Source organism: Lepisosteus platostomus, chromosome 10 (genome assembly GCF_059453375.1).
Source record: "Lepisosteus platostomus isolate fLepPlt1 chromosome 10, fLepPlt1.hap1, whole genome shotgun sequence".
NCBI classification, from domain to species: domain Eukaryota; kingdom Metazoa; phylum Chordata; class Actinopteri; order Semionotiformes; family Lepisosteidae; genus Lepisosteus; species Lepisosteus platostomus.
This window is the reverse complement of record NC_142620.1, coordinates 5,808,855-5,832,276: the sequence shown is the minus strand read 5'-3', so window position 1 is coordinate 5,832,276 and position 23,422 is coordinate 5,808,855. Positions and strand designations below refer to the sequence as shown.

The window sequence follows — 23,422 nt, the reverse complement described above, 5'->3', positions numbered from 1 at the left end:
ATTCATACATTGTGTCCAGTTCAGACCTCTAGGGTTTATCTTTGTTAATGACATAAACTCACAAGCTCTACATGTTTTCCTTTGTTTAAGAAATGAAATATTTTAAAAAATGAGATGAGGATGAATTGTACAGATGGACTGTATGTCAATGACACTCTTACATTCATTCAGCAAAATGCTATGAAGATGAAATCATACATCCAGAAGAAGAGTTTAAAGGTAGTAACTCAAAACCCTTTGTGTCTGCCTTGTACTGATATTGCCTGGTTTGATCTTGGACCATAGTTAACTGGCATAATAAGGATAATCTTTGCTTTTACTGTTCCTCAAGGACAATCAACAATAAAACTTGCATATTGTCCCACTGTGATACCATATGTTTGATTTGTTTCAATAGTGGTTGTTAAATACCACTTGCCACACTTTTTTGCCAAGTTATACCACAGCTCTAATACGGAGGGTCTGATTTAACAATTCAGTTATTCTGTCTTACAGCTATTTCTGGATTCAAATTCCATGAACCAAGGAAGATGTGGTTTGTTTTGCACTGTTTTTTATACATACATAAGACTGGATATCTTAGTGGATATCTGGTGTATCACTGAACAATTGGTGCTGATCTGCAACCAGCTCTGTATCTGGGTGTTAACAGGCCAGAAGACATAAGATAAGATCACTTTGATGGCCATATACAATTTCTTGCATTAGGAATTTGTCTTTTTGCATACCCTAACTTGCTCTCCATGGGACATACAGGCAGGGAGAGAAAAGCTTGGGGTCAGAGCACAGGGTCAGCTATTTATACAGCACCCCTGGAGCAATTGGGGGTAAGGGCCTTGCTTAGGGTCCCAACAGAGTAGGATTCCTCTGCTGGCTACAGGATTTGAACCGGCAACCTTCCAGTCATAGACACAGATCCTTAGCCAAAGAGTCACCGCTCTGCTCCCCAGCCACCCCAGCCAATGTTTTTCAAACTGAGGATTGAATCTGATACACCAAAATAAAATAAAGAAAACTTTACTTAATCGGTAATAAGCCTTCTGGCACAGTGAGGAGGGCTTCTTGATATTTTCCTGTTGTGCAATCAGAGCGAGTGGCCTTAAAATGTTGTAGCAATGCAACAGATCTCCTGCAATGAAAATGATCAAACTACAAGTCTTCCAAACCTTCTGTCTGTATGTCCAAGACTTCAATTTCTAGATGTTATCTTCTCTTAGAGTTTGCTTTTGCACTGTCAGATAAACGAATGATGCAAACTGAAGGCTCATGAAGAGATCAGAGAGGAAGAAACACTCAAGGGTTTGTTGACTTGGGTAAATATTGAATTGAAGTGTGAGCCTCATGGGCTTGTTCAGGCTTATCTGCTGTTTGTCAATGTGACTTGCTACTACATCCACAGTGGAGAGAACACAAGCATGCCACTTAGGAAATCCCATGCTGCTGTCATTTACACTTGTGCTGAGGTTCTGTGTACACACAAGTTTATCTGAAACTTGAAGCTTCTGTTTGTAAACAACCTCACAGACAACACTGGCCGTAGAACAAAACCAAAAATGAATGCACGCTTCTGTCTCATGCTTGTTCTTGGCTAATGTCTGTTCCAGACCAGGCAATTCCTACATTTCCATTGTCTGGCAGCACAATGATCACATCCCAGGAACTGTTTTCCCAATCACACACCATGCACACATAGCCTCACTGCAGCATGTACTTCTGCTTCAGGAGAAAAGGACTTGAATCCACGAAGACACGCTGCCAAACTTTTGTCTGTCTTCCCTCTTGTGATATGCAGCATTTCGTTCCTTAGGGCCTGAATGACTCATGAACAGAAGATTAGCGTGCAGTCTGGCAGGAGACCTATTGACCCCACAAAGCACATCTACAAGAACTAGAAAATGCAATCCAAAATGTAGAGTTCTGTGTAAAAGACTCGGACGCCTTAAACACAATCGGGAGTTACGGTATATCAGCTAGTTAGGAGAAACAACCGTTTAATCAAAGCCCCCACCACCAGTTTCTACTGTTACAATGGCTTTGTTAATAATACAGTTTAGTTTGGGTGGGAGAATCCTGTCATTAAGTTGATTGTCAATGATCAGAAACTCCAGAACAGTAATAACAACAGCTCCCGACAAACTATACATAAGCAGCCAATATGATTTCACATTACATCACATTAATCAATCAAATCTAATTGACTCATTGTCCTAAATTCCTCATTCTCTTCACATCCATTAAGTTAAACTGGTACTTTGTGTATTGCATACTGTAACTCTAACCAAACAGAATAAACTTTGATTTTGACGACAAGGCTAAAATGTCTGTAGAAGATTGCCGTAGAATTGTTTCTGAACAAAGAACAGTGGAGAGAGCTAAAAGAGCAGGACAATGCAAAATGTCAAAGACTTTTGCACTGTGGTGTATTTTATTCTATTTTTTCAATATTCCAGATGGATGTGCTGGCATGCTTATCTTTCATTTTAACATTTGCATAACACTGATTTGATCAAGCATATTTGATGATATACTGTATTTATTTATTTTTTTGTATTTGGCTGTTTGTCATATGTTACTTGTAATCTACATCACAGAAGTGCTTTCATGGTGTATAATGAATACTGACAATATTTAAATTTAACATTATGCATAAACTACATAAACCTCTACAGAAGATTATTTATTTTAAGCAGTGATCTCCACAAGATAATAAAAGACACATGAAGATTAAACTGTTTTAACTCTGCTTTGAGATGTATGGTTTATGTAGTATTTCAATGTTTTTAAGCTGACCATAAGAATCATTTTACAATATGTTCACTAAGATACAAAGAGACTAATGTTCACTAAGAGAGCAAATAAACACCATGAAAAAGCATAAAAGCAGGTATTGGTTATTCAGTGACATCTGACAATGTTCCTACTTTGACTATACTTATTCAATCTTTCTTTTAAAGTGTAGTAAATACAGCTCTTAACTTACTGAACTGGTCTGCCTCATTTTCCCACCTTAAAACCACATAATGCAAGACTGGCCTGCTCAAAAGGAAAATCCCATCATAAAAAGAAGTATTAACATATTGAAATGCTTTATTCACAGCCTTGTCTAGCCAATAACCCACAAAAGAATACCCAGCGCTCCTAATTAAAGATTTAATTGTATGTTGTCTGTCTGTTTGGTTCTGTGAAAACCACAGAGCCAGTAAGGGGATGTTCTTTCTCACAGAAAGATTACAGAGAAACGCAGAGCATGTTGGCCTTTCAAAGCCCAACTCTTTCTTTAAATTAAAATGCAGAGGATACAGGTACTTTCAGAAGGTGATTTTTAAAGTCAAATCACACATATACAGACAAACCTCAGAACTCGTTTGTGGGGACATGAACATGATATGTTTAGAAAACGATTAGATATTTTAGCATTGTAGAAGTTGAAATCCTTAATGAGAAGAAGGTTTCTATGTAATTTTTCTGACATTTAAATTCTCTGCTCTGCTGAGTCACCTCTGACAATTGTGTTTTATGTATAATTCAATACATACGTGATGTGTAATGTAAAACCTGCTGTATTTTGGTTCATTTATAATAAAGTTGTAAAAAGTTTCATTAACTGTAATTTAAGTCCATCTCAATTTGACAGAAGTCGCTTTCAGCTGTGAGGTTAAATCAGTGAGGATGGGAGTAGTTGCACACTGTCATGTGTTTTAAAATCAGGGTTCCATTCAATATTTCTCACTTTAAAATCCATTTTTTTTTCTCAGTGTCATTCAGGCCTTAAAACACAACTGAAAGAGAAAGAAAATCAATGTGATCTGAAACTATGATGAATAGCATTTGGTTAAACATACTGGTTAGTTTGCCCCAGTCAAAATGAATAAAAGCATTTCCATATCTCTCAAGACTCTTTAATAATTATGTTGAATCTAATATTGTATATTAATTTGTGTTTTCCATGCAATGTTACAAGTGTTTTGTTTTTGTTCATTTTTCTAGATGTAAGAAAATTAATGATTTTCCTAGTTCGATCAAGTAAGTCAAGTTATTACAAAAGAAAGGTGAAGGACACTAGCACTGCCTCAAGCTATGATGCTACCAGTGGTCTCCTCCAGAGCTTTATGGTATAAATCAGCTATCAGCCTGCTGAACTTAACAGTGGCCAATTCATTCATCTTTAGGACTTTATTTCTTCCTTACAAATGAAGCAGATACCATCTATGGGTACATCTACACAGGGTGATTAGACCGTTTACCACATCAGAGGGACAGGGATGTCTGACATATTTATATATGCATGTATGTACAGTATGAGTGTATGTGTGGGTGAGTGTCAAAATGCATCCTTTAAAGATTTGCTTTTTGTGTGGTACTTTCAAACAACTTACTCTCCCCCCTCTTTGTTTACTGTTATTAAAGTGATTTTTCAATGAGGCTCTGTCTGTATAAAATTCAATACAGTTTCACAACTTGTTTAGCTTGATGTGTTGCTGTCACACGCTGGGCATGTTTTCTGTTGTAATCAAGGCCCTTGTAACTTGTTTGTGAAATGTTTTGCTTTTATGTTGTAGATGTGCTATATAATTATAAATAGGGGGCATGCAGTCTGCGTTTGATGATATCGCTGTGGATTAAAAAAAAATCCCACTGATTCACAATTTAATTTCTTCTCTCCAACCTGCTTAAGTCAAATTGGTATTAGACTATCAGATATTGTGTTCATTAAAAGTAAAAATGCACACTTCAATTATTTGATTTATTTGTTGTTACAAAATTGTCATCTTGTCACATTTTTAGGGAGGATTTAAATAAAAATCCTTATACATTAGCTTTAGTCATGTATTTTATATGTTGCTTTGAAATCAATATAATCAGGTTTGATCAAAGTTGGGTTTATTTTCGGAGCAGTTTTTGAATGAAGCATGAGTCTCAAAAGCTGTCTTTGTTCAAATAAATACTGTTTTTAAAATATGAATGCTGCTAACTTGAGATTTTGCTATTATAGTCAAAGTAATTAGGTTCTAAAGAGGGAGATAATAACCCTTAAACAATACAGTGCCAGTAGATATTAAGAACAAAATTATTTTATTATATAGAATACAAAGAGCAAAGATTCTTAAGGTATAATTCACCACACTGCCCCGGCATTTCTAAAGACTGAAGCACAAAGCGTTTTTATACTGTTTTTCCAATATTCTCCTGAGTTTGCTCACAAAATCCAGACTGCAAACCTAACGTCATTCTAGAAGCATTACTCAAGTTCAGCCCATGGGAACCGAGCTTCTGGTTGTAAACTGATAAGCATTTTTTGTAAACACAAGATGTTGAAACAAACACACAACTCCTTCATGTCTGTGAGTGAGTGACAATTATGAAGAGAAGGAAGGATACAGAAGGGTTGGAAAAATCACTACTTGTGATTTTTTAATAAGTGTAAAATCCATTTAGGATTTTATCATCCAGACTAAATAGTTCATAATTATGAATGAAGAAAAGTAGAATGTGTGTGTGAAACAAGCCTTCATGGCTGAAAATGAAATACTTGCTATTTAAAACGTTTCACTGGTCATAGTTTTCTTGTTCATTTAAACACAAACCTGAGCAGTAACCTTGGAAGCTCTTTCGTTGCATTGGGGTCTGGGTGCTGTTTTTAAAGATTAAAGGGCAGAAATACGTAATCAATCAACATCAGATAAACTTGGAGTTTTTCTATCTCATACCCAAAACAATCTATAATAATATGTTATTTATATAAAATACAATTCTGATATTAATTATCAGGCAGTGATGATCCAAAAGTAATAACATTAGATACAGTACGTAGGGAAAGAGGTAGGGTTCAATGCAATGCATTTTGAAATGTTGCATCAAGTCAGTGAGTAGTCTAGTAGTCTTGCCAAGATTTATTTCAGGTGGTAGTATGACAGTGAATGCCATCATGGTGACAGCACTGGTTATAAACAGACACAGAGCTATTGTGTGCTTTCATCTCTACAAGCAGTGCCGTGCAGTTCATGGGGCAACTGCTACGACTTTAAGTGAAGAAGTGTTTTACTTATGGCAAACTCTTTGCTCACTAAGTTTATGAGATGTCAGACATTTCACATCACTACTATCTGATGGTTGTGAATTGTGCTTTGAAGAAACCTTTCTGAGGCCAACAAGATTTCAGAGATTTTTCAGTGAAAGCCATTCAGTGGAAGCCTTTCTTTAAAAATGGTATATTTTAAAACATATTTTAATATGTTGTGATATTTATAATATGTACATACGGCAAGTCATTCATTATTATCCACATCATCAGTATCATTGTTGTTGTTTTCTCTGAATCTGAGTTTGTGTAAAATGTGGGGTCATTCTTTTATAACAAAAGAACTAAAAAAAATGAAAAGGAAGGGGTAACTATACTCATCAAAAGAAAGCAGATATTAATGCAAAAAAGGAAATCTAGTAGACAAAAGCAACAAGTAAAAATAAACATTTCCAATAAAAAACATGGGAAGTGCAGTGCTTTCACAGCTGGGCATTATGTTTCTGCACGATGACTTACATATTTCATAAAGATGAAGAAGAAGACTTCTAGGTAGGTATATAATCTATATATATATATTAAAAGTCTTTTTGTGCGATGAACAAAAACATGGAAATGCCAGTAACATCAAGGATCTATTTAAGTGGCTATAATTCCCCAGTCTTGAGATTTTGGGATATTTTCAAGCTATGAATATACATCTGCTTTGTGCCTTGTTTTTGAAATACTGCCAGTTTTATGTGAACAAGAACAGTGCAAATTGCACGTGTAGAAGTCGGCTGTGAGAAATTTTAGGCAGGTTTCCAGAAACACAGATCTGATAGATTTTCCATAATTAAACATCAAGGTTTAGTTACAGAAAAAAAAAGTATAAATCCTTGCCACTGTGTTTAATGGAACAATTATCATGGCCAAGGGGAAAGAAAACAGGCTTCTCGATTGTAATAAGCATTAGCCTGCAGCTGCAACTCCAAAATCTAATAGGTGATTTGAAACTTGTGAAGGCATTGAAACAGATGAACAAATTCACAGGGGATTGATTCAGGCTTTCCCCCAATACCCACTGCAACATATTAAACCATGTCACTGTTGTCAGGTCTGCTAGGACTCCAATAAACCTCGACTGTAACTTCACCCCTGTAATGAGCTTCTGGAGAGCCGTTTTTTTCCGAGCAGCACCTGAAAACACAACAACAAAACACCTTTTGGATGAAATCTGTGAGGTTTGCTTCTGTCTAAATTTGTCTGTAAAAGGTCTGTAAACCTGCTCTCCGCCAGCTGGGATGCAAGAGAGCCGACTCTGCTCCTGCAATGAATTTCACAGGGCAATTATCTACTTGGAATCATGGGAGTTTAACAAACAAACACCAGCGCCTGCTGAGCCATTGCAATCCTGCGGCTTGTGGGAGATTCAGGAGCATCTGAGGCTTTTAGACAGATCAATTCTTAATCACAAAGCGCAAAGATTGAAGTCTTGCTTCTGCTTTAAAGTCTTTGTTAGCAGGCATTCGCATTTTATTTATTTGTATTTATTTTTTTTTCCTTTCCCAGAGAAGGCTAAAGCTGTTTTATTGACTCAGCAGCTGCAAAATGTTTATGGCTTGTTAATTCATATTTACCCCCTTTACTTTTGCCTGAAATCAACAACACTTAGCACAGTTTGGTTACAGCCTGTCCAGAGCAAATTACAGGAGCTTACTAAGGGGATGAAATACCTAAAACCTGCAGAAAATCAATGCACCTTTGATTAAACAAATCATAGCAAATTCACGGTTTGGAGAAGTAGTGTCCAGACAGGAGTGAAGTGTATGCCAAATAAGCCACACTTGTTCAAACACAAAGAATTTATTTGTCAGATATAAAGATCCATGATGATTGCTGGGAATGAGACATTTTGCCGGACTGTCTAGTCAATACAATATTTTGTTACAATTTTCACCTATTGTCATAGGACAATGCCACATTTTCACAATGCAGTAATTATTTATCAATGGCTGTTGCCCAATTTTAAAACACATTTGAAATATCTGACTAACAGAAGCCATTGAAAAACATAAGTACATGGGCTGTGGCAATGAAGAAACATTAAAAGCATACATTATGTTTTCATTTGAAAATTAAAATAGCCAGCTTAGATTTGACCAGGTACAGGTCATTGCACAGGACAGGTAATTTCAGGATCTGCTTCAGGTTTATGTCAGACATGATGTTCAAGAACCATTCTCTTGTAAGAATAGCCTTTTTCTTTCATGTTCATTCATGCCAAAATCCTTTAGTGCGGACCTTAACCCTTGCCATTAAAATGGTTCAATTGTAAGGTTGATTTTCCTCTTTCTTTAAAAGATATTTAAGTTTTTAACAATCCCTTTTTGAAACATTTTCGTATAATAATAACAGCGATTTGTCCTCTTTTTTCTCTTTCTTGTATGCGAACCCAGGCAATTATACATACCCTCCATTGTTAATGTTAAAGAGCTAGGGAGCTGAATCCCTTTCCCACTCAGACATCAGACAAAAATTTAAAATATCATTTTCCGTGACAGGATTTTGTGCTGCATTGAAAAAATATGTCTTTTACACCTAAAAAGTCTTGAATGTTTTTTTGTTTTCATAAAAACTACTTTCATTTTTGTTGTAAACAATAACAAAGACAATGTATTACATCCAGAGACTATTTCATCTTCACATTACAGAAAATATTGCATAATGAGACAGTTTGTGAAGGATTTTCTTTCAGTGCAAACTTCTGGCGCGATTTGGAGTTGTCTTAAAAAAACAAAACCAGGGAAGTGTTTCGACAAAATGTCTTGGTATACTGTAAAAGCAAGCCTGAAATAAATGCTAAGAGTAAGACAAGAGGGTATCTATAATTTATGGAAAGGTGAAAATCTCTAAGCAAAGTTACAATCCACATACTATAAGAATGAACATGACTTGAAGGCTGTGTTTCAAAGGAGGAAAGAACACAAGTGCCTTCAGGTTAGATTTCAGCAAGGACAGGGAGGTGTCCACTTTAACAGTGACCAGGAGAGAAGTGATGGAGTACACACGATGTCATCCCCTGACTTTCTATCTCACTGGCATGGGCGTTGTCCAGGAGTTAAAGTTCTTTCACAGATGGCCAGCTGGGCATGTACAATGGCCTAAATCGCATCCCACGCCATAACTATGCTGATGAGCCCACCACATTTCACCAGGGCATGCTAATGGTTCCCCTGGACCTGGACAGCACTACAGCCGGATCATCATCTGGACACTGTAAGAACCTGGCGAAATCTTCTTACAATAAAAGACACTGTTTTGAAAGGCAGGGTGTGTGATATAATTATTTCACACTTACCTTTTGGTCCATTTTAACATTTCAAAAACATGACTTACTGTACATCAACATATATCCTTTAAATATCCATTCATATAAAGCTTGGATGATGAACTAAAATATCATAGTTAAGATCTTAGAAATTTTTAGAGTGCTTCCTGACTTGTGATCCGTCAATTTAACCTTCATAAGCTAAGAATATGCTTTTAATGTGTCATTACGTAAGGATCTTTTTATTTATATATAGTAAATCCTTTTATCCCTGTCTTGTTCAAAGTTACAGGATGTGTATTATAAACACAGAGGTGTTTGTGTTTATCTACAAATTACTGCACATTAATCAACAGTATGCTTTTCCCTTCTTATTTCTAAGGAGAAGAATCCATTTCCTCAGATGGAGGAGCAGTCAAAAGGATTTGAAGCCAACCCTGCTCATATAGAAGTCCAAGGGAAGGGGAAATTAATGGGCGCGTTTGTTATTAAGGTGTTTCAAGGCAGTATATTAGCACGGATTGCACCTTTTCGGTGTGCCGAGCTTGCAGTCCTTTCTGTTTTTAGCTAATATTAAACTGATATCTCCAACAGCTCCTTCGGTGTTGGCATACTCAGGAAACTGACATCGCTGATGATTTAAACATTTTATTTTTGAAAAGCCATTGCCTTTGTCAATTAATTGCCACAGTTACATTTGTTGTAGGAAATTTCGACAGAAAAAAGCAAAGCTTCTCTGGATGTGGGGTTTTACACTGCACTAGATCAATCCCACAACCAGTAAATGGATATTATTAAACAGCATGGGGTAGTACAAACTGGGGAAGAAAAACTTGTGGTGTGCTGTCTTTGAGCAAGCTTTGCTTGCATGCTGTGACAGGCCAATTGTTGACGTGCTTTTTCATGCCAATCTGTAGCTTTTTTCAACCCTGGATACCATGGCAACCTGTTCTTAACAGGCTATGTAGCTGACAAGTCTCCCTGATGGAATTGTCTGGTTCCGTGATTGCCGACTCTTAAAAATAATAAAATAGGATGCGAAATACTTAAGGACATTGAGCATTCAAATGATTATACATTGGTCAGTTCAGGTGCAATTGTCTTTTGAATGCCACTGGAATTTGCTTTCATTATTTTTTTTTTGCACAAAAAGTGCAATATATACATACAATATATATATGACATTTCTATTTCTTACACCTGGCATTACATTTGCTTGTTTTTTTTTTTAGTTTTAAATGTGATGTCTGCATATGGACTGTAATACACAATGAGATGCAACATGAAGGTAAAGTTAATAGTACATAAATGAGGAAAGTTATTGTAAATGCTGGAGCTCAGACCTGGATTCTCATTCCAGGGAGAGAGAGGGGGAATGGGGTCTGACCCAGGAGCTTCCCCCCACTGGAAGGTGGATATTGTTACGACACAATCACTTTGAAGCATGATTTAAAAAAAAATGTTTTGAAACAATTGGGATATGGGATACGCCACCGTGCCTCTGTAAGACATTCTTAATGTCTTAGCTGGTCTGCAGTATGTGTGTGTCTCGAATTTTAATATGCTTTGTTAATGACACTTGTGCTGCTTAAATGATTGTATCCCTCTATTGTACTACACCCTGTTTGGGGTCAGTAACACATCATTGTCGTGTTTGTTTTACAGCATCTGAAATTTCATTAAACAAAGTGGGTCTGTAAAGTCTGTCATTCTATATGGAATTCCTATTTAAAAAAAAACATACAATAGTAATTCCAGCATCTTAATCAGCTTTTTAGCTGCAGTAAGAGCAACCCCTGAAGCTCTCAAATATCAGCTTGTTGGCTTCACTGTGCTAACAATTTAATACTTTGCCCGGTAACTAATACCTTCTGTACTATGAAGAGATTAGAAGTGCCTTAAACACAGTGAGCATCCTAATATGTGCAAGATAGTTTCTATCCCTGCAGCTTAAAAAGACAAAAGAAAGAGCCTGTTCATGTTTCATCTGAATGGATTTAAAAATTGAAGTCTGCTGCCAATTGCCTCAATTACTGTGAAGGAGGAGTCACGGTATATTTTGATTATGTTACCTAATGACACACATCACCTAATATTTGTCCAAGACGCTGTGCACTCCTGGACACTAAAAACAGTAAAAATTGCTCAGCTCCAGGCAATTTGAAAAGCCAGGTGTGAAATTAGCAACATAATGTCACCATTTCTTCATATAGGCATTACCTATATTGAAACAAAAATGAAACAATGATGGTCTCTAAATAATTTGATTTCTAAGTACTGTGCAGGCGGCATAAATGAGAATAAATATTGATAATCTGCTTCACTTTGGTTCACGATCTGATTTTATGGCATAAACTGAATGCTAAATAACATTATCACAGTGTTCTGCAAAGATTGGAACTGCTGCTGTCTAAAAGGTTCTTAAAATTACTCCTAATTCAGATTTATACAGAATATCATTTGAAGATAAATATGTTGTGCTCTTTTATCACACCATTAAAGACATTTTGCATTTTTATTCCATGCATAAAACATTTGTCAATGAGTAAGTAAAACTGAACAGAACGCACATTAGCATCATTTTAGTTTTTAAGCTGTCATGAACAGCCTGGAAAAATGCTAAGTTACTATTGTTTAAATTCTGTCATTTTATAATGTTTTAGAAGTTATCTATCCTGTAAAATTGTTAACTGATGCTAAAATTGACTTGTAAGTATTAGGACAATAGCAATTCCAGAGCAACTGGGATTTTGTCAATGCAAGATAAGTACATTTTTCACACTACGTTTATAAAGTGCTTTGAAACTGTTTATAGCTGATGGATGGGTGCATTTTCCACTCAGAGAAACCAATGTTTTTGTACAGGGAAATGGCTTGAAAGCTGACACGCATGAATGCAAATACCAACCCTTCTCACCAAGCAATTTCACTTCTATTTTAAAAGCATAAGTGGCAGAGTTGGAAAAAGTATTCCTTATATTGCACATAAAAATACCGGGTATATAAAACAGCCGGAATAACGTTTCATTTAGTTGCAAAATACTGTAGTACAGTCAAGAAGAACTAAGTGAAAATAATCAGCTTTAACATGCAATGTATTCTGTACACGAGCCATTGTTTCTTTTTATGATTAACAATCATCAGAAAAAACCCCACTTAAACATCAGTGCTGAAGACACAGTAATTCAGATGTATGTTGCCGTTAATGTATGCAGTTATGAACGTTGATATGTCACAGTGCTCGTGGAAATGATGACATCACTCAATACACACCCTTGGAGGTCCATATCTCTCTGCTGTGATTTCACCCTGTGGAAATAAAAACAAAAAAAAAACATCAGAAAGCTTACAAACCGAAGGAGGCCATTCGACCCATCTAATTCAGTTGGTTGCCAATAGCTAAGTAATCTAAGGGTCCCTTTGAGGCATTTCTTGAAGGAATCCAGGACATCAGCTTCAACAACATGGCTGGATAGCTTGTTCTAGACTCCTCTTTGTGTATAAAAGCACCTCCTGTTCTCAGGGTTAAATGCTTTTCTTCTTAGTTCTCTGGTTTGTGTTTCACTGTTGATTCTGAAGAAGTCCACTGGGTTAAGTTAGGGCTTCTGAGGATTGTGAACATTAGACCCAGGTCCATTCCTCGTCTCTTCTGTTCAAGACTAACAGGTTAATTTCTTTCAGGCTGCCTGTATGGGAGAATCCTTTTAGAAGTGTTAAGCTTTGAGAACGTACCTGGTCGCCAGACTGACTCAAGAACAGCAAATTGTGTTTTGAAACAGGATGACCACAGTTGCACACAATATTGTAAATCAAGTCTTATCAGTGCGTTGTATATTTTTAACATACCATCCCATGCTTTAACTTCTAGTCTTTTAATTACGTACCACCACATTTTATTTGCTTTCTCTCTATTGCTTGCCTGTGTTGTCTAGAGGACGAAAAACAACCTGTCGAACAAAGACATCTATGTCTTTCACAGGTTGCTTCTACAGGCTCAGTGTTTCCCGTTTATCCTTTATGTTTCTGCTACCTGCATGTAACACCCTGCATTTGTCTGCTTTAAATGTCATCTGCCAGGTGTTTGCTCAGTCTTGACGGTTTCTTAGGCTGTTTGAATTTCCTTTGTTGCTTCTATGTAGCTGGTGTTGCTAATACTTATTAAATGCTTTTTTACTCCTCATAAAGTATATTTAATTGATTTGTAAAGCTATTTTGGTCACTACTTTATGGGCTTTGAATTACCTACCTTGGGTATGTATCCGTTCTGTGCTTTAAGTAGATTATTTTAAAATGAGTGCTGAATCCATTACAAAGTTGAATGAAGTAAGATTAATATAAATATACCATAAAAAACAGAAGTGCTTGTTAAATATAAATTGTAAATAGTAATGTTTAAATATAGTTCAGGTGGGTAGCTGCGTCAGCATTTTTTCAGCATGGAATAAACCTATTACTTGTTCCCATGTTTAAATATAGGATATTTCATTAAAATATTATTGATGAAGTTACATTATTATGAATGTTTAGGAAAGAACACCAGCCATTTTATTTTATGTTTCCCCATGTCAATAGATATTGAACTACAGACAGAACAGGTCCCACAGTTTAAAAAGGTAAGGAAATTCACCTTTGTTACGTGTGAATCAGATAAACCACAGCTTTCATGTGTGGTGTGAATACACAACCTCTGCTCTTTCAGGACTGTCCAGCTACATCACCGCATGCTTTTTTTTCCAAAATAGAAAGGGGGCAGATGCCATTACTGTTGAGCGGTGTGAGAGTGCATTGTCCAGCACACAACTATAATGAACACTTTAATTCATCCGCGTTTCTTTAAGTGGATTAAACGAAACGAAGGAGGACAATTAACAGCAGAAAGCATGCCACCCCGCACTGTTTCATACGAAGTGTCTAAAGTCAGCCCTGAATATAACCTATTCAGATTGCACCTGGAGCAATGCTGAGCCTGTGGGACATTTTCTTTGTGCGCTGGTGTCGGCAGCAGAGCGGGGTGCGAGGCTCGGCGCCTGCGAGGAGAGCTGGATGGGAGAAAGGAGGATGAATCCCAGCAGTTGTCAGTGAAAGATGGATTTTCAAGCATTTGTATGAGAAGGGAAGGCTGATGACAGACCAGAAAGGCCTGGCACTAGAGGCGCAACAGACAGTGGTGTTGTAATCTGCGACTGGCAACGTACCTACAGTGGCCAACTTCAAAACAAACAGCATTTGAACAGGCAGACATGACACAACATTCCTCTACAGTACATGCTTAAGAAAGGCCATCATATTAAGAATGAAAAACATGTGTCCTTAAGATAAGAAGAAAACCTCATCTTGTCTGGAATGAGACAGAATCTGGTGATGAGACCCTTGTATTGGCGGCACAAACTCTTGAGGGCTCACTTCCAGCTGTTTATAATGCTTCCATTATGCTCACTAGCCTGCGAGTGTGGTGCTGGGATTTGATCAATCAGATATTATCAAAAACCTTGTGCTCTCCCTGCTCGCTTTTCCTTTTTAAATATTTCACTTTTTCTATCTCTGGCGAGCACGTTTCTCCAAATGTTTTTTTCTTTTTCGTGATGGAACGTCGTCAACTGCCAGCACCACAGCTTTAAAGAGGTAACTCATACCCCTTAATATACCCTCTGTGTGGCGTGACCGAACGTCAGGGGGACTTTGCTATTGCCATCCTCCGTGGAGCTAAATTATCACGTAAGCTTCTGTTTTCAAAGAAGGGGGAGGGACTCTTGCCATTGCCCAGCATGGTAAAAACCCTTTTTGGGAGTTCATGACTTCATTACTTGGAAAAGTCTCCTTTTGTTGAAGATAATCTTTTATGAAGACGCAAGAAAAATCAAATTCCTCGTTTTGAATCAGCAGATCATAGTCCGCTGACCTTCCTCTGCTGGTTTCCTGTCAATTTCATGTTGCTACGGTGCTTGCACTGTGCCAGGAGACAGGCAGTTTCAGTAGTATTTACCAGGAATCCACCAGAGACAGGATATCAAGAGATCTGAACAAAGCCATGCTACGTTTAGAGCCCACTGGACTAATAAAATGTTAATCTAGAAGCTGACAACACCATTTAAGCGTGGATAAAATGACTTATATAATTAATGTAATCTAATGATTAATTACAGCCATACTCTTTATCTCCAAGGATCTCAAAGTGCTTTATATATAGGAGGGATTGAACTCATTTAATCTACAACTGAAGTGCAACTGCCACCTACCCGTTTAGGTGCCTGTACAGCACCTCAGGTGGAAAAGGGAGAAGCAGCTACACCAATTGACACACAATGACTTAAGTGAGGCCACACTGTGAAAGCCCAGAGTGGAAAATAGCCAGGACACCATAATTAGCATCTCTACTCTTCCAAACGTCATGGAATTGTAATAGCTGGAGTAGTTAGCTAAACATCACATCAGGAACAGGATCACTACACTTTGGTACTGGACTAGATATTCTGGTATAGAGAGATGTAAGCCATCTACTGGTCTACCAATGGAATTTACAGTAGTTTTCCTTAGAGCTCTCCCATCCGACTACACTCAGCTGTGTCTTCTGCTTTTTGCCTTTTTATGTTTTATGGTTAGATTTTTAAAACTTTTCTGTTTCCAAAAATGCCATCTGCAATGTCTGCTTGGCAGAATAAATAGTCAGGACTTTATTTGCTTATGTGAATGGATCAGTCAATAAAGAAATGAAGTAAATTGACGGGGGTTTGGAAAAAGATTATTTGTGTGTGTCCGTTTTAACCACGTGTGCAAATTAAGACCCTGGGCTAATTTTCTTTGATTTTTTGGGTGAAACATTGACTATTTCTAAGCTAAACATGAATTTCTGAGAAAGTGTCATTATGAAAAAAGCAGTGTCTGCAGTTCAGCAGGGGAAAAAGTGGTCCTCCTCAACCTATCTTTGTGTGCTTTGATAATGGAATTTAAAAATGAAATTGCAATATTAGACCAAATTAAAATCAATTTGTTTGAGTTGAGAAAAAAATCTTCAGTGTATTAACTTGGAAGGATGGCAGTGGAATATATTGTATAAATCTGAAATTAAATTTAGAGAACATATATTGTTAACTGCTGTAAAAATCCAATGTCAAGTAGTCTTAACAACACTCACATTAAATTCAATTTAATATCTGCCCTGCTGTTCCACAATATTACCCTGCTCAAGAATAGAATTTTTATATAATACTTTTAATTTATGCCTGATAATCTGGATTTCTTCAAAAGAAAGCTTTCGAAAAATTGTAATACAATCAGCTTTATTAGTCTGACAGGTACTTTCAGGTATGTATGTGTCACTTATACTTTAATTTAAAAACTGATAATTAAAATGCCCTGTTGAGTCCCTGTGCATTACTCTCTTTCAATTCATTTATGAACAACCTAATTCTCATGTTAAATAATCACCCAGAGAGCTTTTTATTTAAATATTTTGGAAATGTTATTGTTAATGTTCTAATTGAGTGCTTTCTTTTTGCTTTCTGATCTTCCTCTCTGTAGGTTTTAGCTGTACCAAACTTTGCATTAATCGATGAAAATGACAGAGGTAACAGATGAATAAATTGACACTGGAGTGGAAAAACTGAGCACACTCTGTTCTTCTAGGTGTTGGAGATATGGGGGAATGTGGATTTCCATTTTTAATATCTGCACTTATTTTGAAAAAATAACAATCCCAATGCGCACTGACAAAATGAGAGAAAAAAGCTGTCATATCACACCTCATGTGAAAGCATTTTAACATTTACATATCTCAGAATGATATAAAAAGTACTTTTTTTGAAGTATAGCAAGGGACAATGCTCAAGGTTCACTGTAACACACACTGTTTTTTTTAAGTCAGCAAGAAAAACAGATTTTTGTAGAACATTTTTCACAGAACTGTCCAAACAAACACCGTGGTGATAGAAAGGACGACAGCACCTGCCATTTCAGACCATTTTCAGACTCATTTGTGACCCCTATGAAGCAGATTGAGCTTTTCCAATACTGGAATATGCAAGGCTTAATTTAATATTTAAGAATATATAATCTAGAATATGTATGGATGTAACATTTTAGTACGGGATGTTGGCAGCATCAGTGTCTGAACTGAACATCACATGTCATTTCTACTTTTTATTTGAGTTATTGTTTTTGTCTAAACATGAATCTTTGCTGATCATGCACAGTGACATACCCATTGTCTTTCATCAACAGTAAATAGGATTTCTAAATCATTGAAAAAATTGTGTTCAATATATAGTATCAGAATGGCTCTTATGAAGAATAATTTGAATACATCCTTTTGGCTAGCACAAAAAGATCTTCAACTATGTAAAATATTAAGAATAAGGAAATCCATTTGAAAAAACTGGTATGATCTATTTGACCAAATCCATTTCTAATTTCCCACTTGCCTGGAAGCAGTACAATAGTGTCACCTACACTCGTAATAATTTTTACTGGGGGGTGGGTTTGCGCAAAACCTGTTCATTATCTCTTCTGCTTTCAAAAGTATTGGTTGTACATTGTGAGGTGGGTTATCTTAGAATTTGTACTGTAGACATGTAGGCTCACGTGAACTTAGACATCCGTCCATGTTTTTCATCTTAAAACTTTTTTCTAATTTATTTTATTTCTTTTTACATCTCATCCTAATCCCTCGTTATTATTCACAGATTCACACACACAGCTTCAGCAATTAGCATAACAGCAGAGAGCAAATTAATAGTAACTTCAATAATGTTAGTCCCTTAGGAATTCAAGTGATAATAATGCAGCATTCAGCTCTACCAATAAAGTATCTTTATCAACCTTGGAAAGAAACAGTAGGATGATAAAAATAAGATCTTGCGACAGAACTACACAAGACCTGCAACTTATTATAACATGATGAAAAAAGCAATATCTATAGAACCCAGAGCAATTACTGTATTAGATTGTTTTTACCCAGAAGCAATGTCAATATTGGTTTCTCCTCATTCCACTTTTCCCATCACAAAACTGATCTACTTCAATGCAAAGTATTGTCACCAAATCCTTTAAATATCTGCTTTGAGCATTGATGCCCAAGGCACTAGGAGGTAATTCAATTTTTATCTAACACCTTTAAAAAAATAGCCAGGTGGCGGTTAACTCAATTACTTTGTTGTGTCATTCATTCTCTCCATCTGTCAGGTACATAACGAATATATGTGTTTAAGGTTTCTGTTGACCCAGCAGAATTTAATAAGGCTGGATCAAAAAGCTACCAGCCACCAAGATAATTATTTGTGCATAGGTGTTCCAGACATTTATTTAAAAAGTGAGAAAAAAAATCAAGTGTGAACATGGCTGTTAGTGGCTCTAACAAATATTCTGACAGTATAGGTTCAGAATTATGTTGTGTGAAACTTGTTTTAAGATGTTTAGTCATTAAACAGAAAAGTTCGGTTTATTTTCTCTTTTCTAATTAGGTTCATATATTATTGATGTAAATAAAGCAGTGTGATGAATAAACATAGATGATTTTACTTCCAGTACTGCAATAAATGATAGAGCAATAGTTGTGTTCATGGCTAAGATCACTCATTTCATTTGTCAGATCTGTAAAGGAGAGGTGAGGCCTTGATTTACAGTAAATACTGCCTTGCTCCCCATACACGAGTTCAGCACACATGGAATACTGTAGCTTGAGAGTACACTTGGCTACAATGCAATCTTTCTGATAGAGGTACTGCTGATATAGAGTACGACACAAAGGTTTTTTAATGATCATCAAATGGAACACTCTTTGCTCTTGTCCGGTCTAGATATTGCATGACCTACATTTCAGAAAATCTATTTACAAAGAAAGCATACAGTTGGCTAGGATTAAATCAAACCTCCAGCCTAAACACTAATTGCAAAATATAAGACCAGCATTCAATGGCATTTTTTTGTCTCACAGAGTTTTCTTCTTTCTTTCTACAGACCTGATTCAAGGTATTGACAAAGCCCAACCGTTGGATTACTTTAAGATCAGCAGTGAAACAAAAACGCAGGGACACAACAGGAAGTTATGAAGATGTATTTAGGATCAGGAATTAGAGGCATTTTTTTACACAATGGGTGGTGGGTATCTGGGACAAGCTGTTAAAATGAAATTCCCTGGGAAATTTCAAGGAAGAATCAGATAAGATCAATATAGTGTTAGAAGCCAATTTCTTATATTCATCAACATCAATTTGTGATGGTTTGACAACTCAAAATCTAATATTTTCAAGACAATACCTATTTTAAGCCATCTGTAAGAGAAGGCTGTTCAATCTATTGGTGACTGTCAAGATATCTTTAAGTATTCATGGAAAACAGAGAATAAAATGGTTAAGGTACTGTCGATATTTGAATCTAATGTACATGGTTCTGTATTAATGAAAGGAGAGATAAGGCTGTTTTGCAGGGCGCACAAACATTTTAACCCTCAGCAGCAGTCTTCCAGTTTAACTTTGTCAACGGTAATTTGGCAGAGGGAGTAAATAAAGATCATAATAATGTTTACAAACAAGAGGAGGCCAACAGATTACATTTTGGACCAACCAACATATGTAGTTGGTAGGCACTAATTGAGCACAGAATCTCTTCCAGAATTTTCTTAAAAGAAACTTAAACAAAATGTACATTAGCTGGGTAGCTCTTTCCATACTCCCACAACTCTGTATTAGCAGTTCGTCCTGTTCTCAGTTTTACCAAGTCGTTTTTACCTGTGTTCATTTGTCTGTGTTTTGGTGTTGATATTGAACTACTCCTTTGAGTTCACGCAGTACCCTTCTAAGGTTGTCTTTTCTGTTTAAAACGTAAAAGATGCGGTTCTTTTAGCCTGTCAGTGTAACATATTCCTTTGAGGCTGGTAATGTCTCTTCTTTAGACCGTTTTTAGAGTAGCCATATCTTTTGGAATTTAGGGACCAAACATTACTCAAATATTAGTTATTTGAGTTCCTCTGTCATTTGATTCTATGCCCTATCTATGGCCTCCTTTACTTTTGTTATATTTGTGCAGCATGGATGATTCACATGTTCACACCATAGTCTAACTGGATTTTGCATCAATCATTACAAGCAGGAAAGAAAAACTGTTTGTAAATGTGTGTACAACACCAAGTTAAACCACAACATCTATATTGTCATTATCTATTACTTATTGACCTTAAGCAGCATATACCAAATTATGTAGATTTTCTTCATCTGATGAAATTCAGTCACCGAAGACCGAGGATGTGACCCTCCATAAGCAATCCATCTTTTTTCTGTTTCATTTAGTGAACTCAAGATCAAAGGTCCATCAGACATGTAGAGTTGCTGAAGATCACAATAAACTGCACAGTATCTGATATTGCTTTATCAACATCCACCTGCATGTTACTCTGTCTGAGAGATGGGTAGTGCTATGTTCAGTTCCATTCTAGTGTTTTATATAGTACACGTACACTTATTTACAAACAGCGTTTATATAAAAAGTGTTGTAAGAGTTTTACTGTAGCTTTCAAGTGTCACGCACGGGATGGAAATGAAAGCACTAAGTCTTGCTTTGGCATTTAGTTGTATATTGTAAGTCTTTTGGTGGTTTTATAGTAAAATGTTAATGTTCTGTTGCAAAAATGCCTATGCAGAACAAACACAACTACAAATCCCTTTTCAGGGTGCACCATCTTTTAACCTCCATCTCTGAACACTTCTCTGGTGCAACAGGTGCCCCCAGGAAGTAAAATAGAGCGAGGCCGGTTTTGGCTGCTTTATGAGATACATTTGATGCAGGAAATGCCGCATACAAAATATTCACGGATTACATCCATCGTACGCATGGAGTACTGCACAGAGCGCATATTGGGAGCCTCTGTTTGATGAGGAGCTGCTAGGAACCAGGAAGGGGGCGAAGGCGATCCGTGTGAGTGAAACTGAGCCTGCTCCTCTGGGGACCCACACATGCATTCTGTAGTGCAAGCGTAAGTATTGAAACTCCAACAGCAGGCTAAAGTGCTCTGTTGGCACATGAATGGACCTAATGGAATTCAAATCATAACATGGAGGTATGTGCAGAAGAATAGCTGGGAAAAGTAACTGCGTGTGCAGCATAGCATGAATTGATACACCGAAAATAGAATGAAACAACTTAACAGCAACAACAACAGAAGCATTTTATTTTAAAATGATAGCCTTGACCTGCTTGTTGAAACTTTAAAATATCACGAACAAAATAATATAACCAAGATAGACCTTTGAAACGTGATCGGGATTTGTATTACTATGGGTAGATAATGCCAATTGAGCCACAGAATGTCATGCCAGGGCTTAGCCTGGTTTTAAGTCCTGGAGCAACCAGATAGCGCATGAATTCCCCACCCCCCTCAGTCCATCACAGCTCCCAACTCCAGCAAAGTTGGTTCCCACTTAAACAACTGGGCTATGATACCTTACAACAATAGTGTCTGCAGTGGGGATTTGAACCTACAACCCAGCTGTTATGAGCCCAAAGACCTAGCCACTACACCACACTAGTCTGCCCCCTCGCCCTCACTGTAATCCGCAACAAATTCCCAAATTTGCCACTTCTACCTTTCCAGAGTACAAGACACAGGTTCTTCTGTAGAACTGGGTAGGAAATGGATATTTTGTTAAGCAGCACGGTGTAAATATTAAATGGGAAATGTGTCTCTGCTGCTATGTGCAACTTTGTCAGTACAGAATACTTTGCACAATGTCGGTATTTTGATAAATGCAAGCTGTAGACCCCCAGCACGGCTGTGAAGGATTCATAAATGGGTGACTCAGACCTCCATCTCGATCCTCATTTATGGCCCTTAGCTTGTTTGGAACCCTGAGACACTGTTACCAGTTCTCATATACTATATACAAGATCATCTTTCCCTTCCCGTTGGACTAGTTAGTAACATTCTGCAGTTCTGGAATTGGAAATGTCCTCTGCTGTAAGTATCTGCATGACAGTTGTTGACTAAAAATAAATCTGCCCACATATCATATTTGCACCCCATCAGATAAATTCAAGTTTGAAAGCTTTCTATGGAAATAAAGTCTCTCCTGCAGCAAAAGTGAAATCCTCACCACAATCAAATCAACAAATTATTTTCCAGAAACAAATCTGGAAAAGCATTTAAAATGCTCCAAATATCTAGTGTGGATGTATTAATTTTATTTAATTTTGTTTGAGACCTTTTTATTCTAAAGAGTTGTGCAACATAATAGAGCAATTTTCAAAGAACACTATGAGATCTATGACAGTATGACACCTGAGTAATAGTATTTGCAAATAAAAAAACATCTTTCCTAAAATTTATGACCTAATTTTTTTCCCTTTCTGTATCACAGAAATTGGTATCCACGAACCTCAGTCACATCTGTATTGTTCTATATGCTGCTTCATGTTATCATAATTTCGTTTAACAAAATGCAAAGGCCTCAGCGATGTGATGTTGTACCTAAATCAGTTTGCAGTATACCCATTTATCTAGATTGTTTCTTTAGAACTTCCACGTGATGGTTTAAGGTTTGCAAAGTAAATAAATGCTGGCCGGTCCTTATGCTGTAACCTTGGCAGAGGTAGAGACTCATGATTGCTTCAGTTTCATTTCATCCTTCCCATTTGTCTTTGGGTTGGCAAAATAACCCCCTCCTGACCCAGAGCTGAAGAGTAGCAAGTGAAAAATGCTTGTGTCTGGTGCATTAATCTGCATTAAAGATGTGCCTACTTCATTGAAATTAACGCACTGATTATCTGTACCTGCTGCGGTGGAGATTAGATGGCAACAACTTGACAGATGGAATCCCGAGGGTTGAGCACGATATCCAAGGGCTGTGCTGTCCTCATCCCCATTTGCAGTATTTACTTTGTTAGCCTGTGTGGTCTTGCTGTACTGCAAGCTGTCATTGCCAGATAGGAGGGGTCTCAAGCACCGAAAGATAAAAAACAAACACTGAGTTTTAAGTGCTCAGCCAAAAGAAATTTTTTAAGCAAGCGTATCAAGGTGCCTTTGTCAAGCTCGTTCTGTTTTCTTTTTTTTTTTAATTTTATTTTGGGCCGTCTCCTTTTTTTCTAGCAGTGATTTTTGCTGCTGGTTG

General features: G+C 36.9%; 1 long non-coding RNA gene across 1 annotated transcript; it reads right to left on the bottom strand.

The window, feature by feature from the left end:
- Nucleotides 1-5,086: 5,086 nt before the first annotated feature.
- Nucleotides 5,087-23,195, bottom strand: LOC148653108 (uncharacterized). Its single transcript, XR_015941538.1, has 3 exons — nt 23,085-23,195; nt 12,603-12,638; nt 5,087-7,198 (listed from the first exon to the last, which is right to left on the bottom strand). It is a non-coding gene; the product is annotated as an uncharacterized LOC148653108 (long non-coding RNA).
- Between the last annotated feature and the right edge of the window lie 227 nt (nt 23,196-23,422).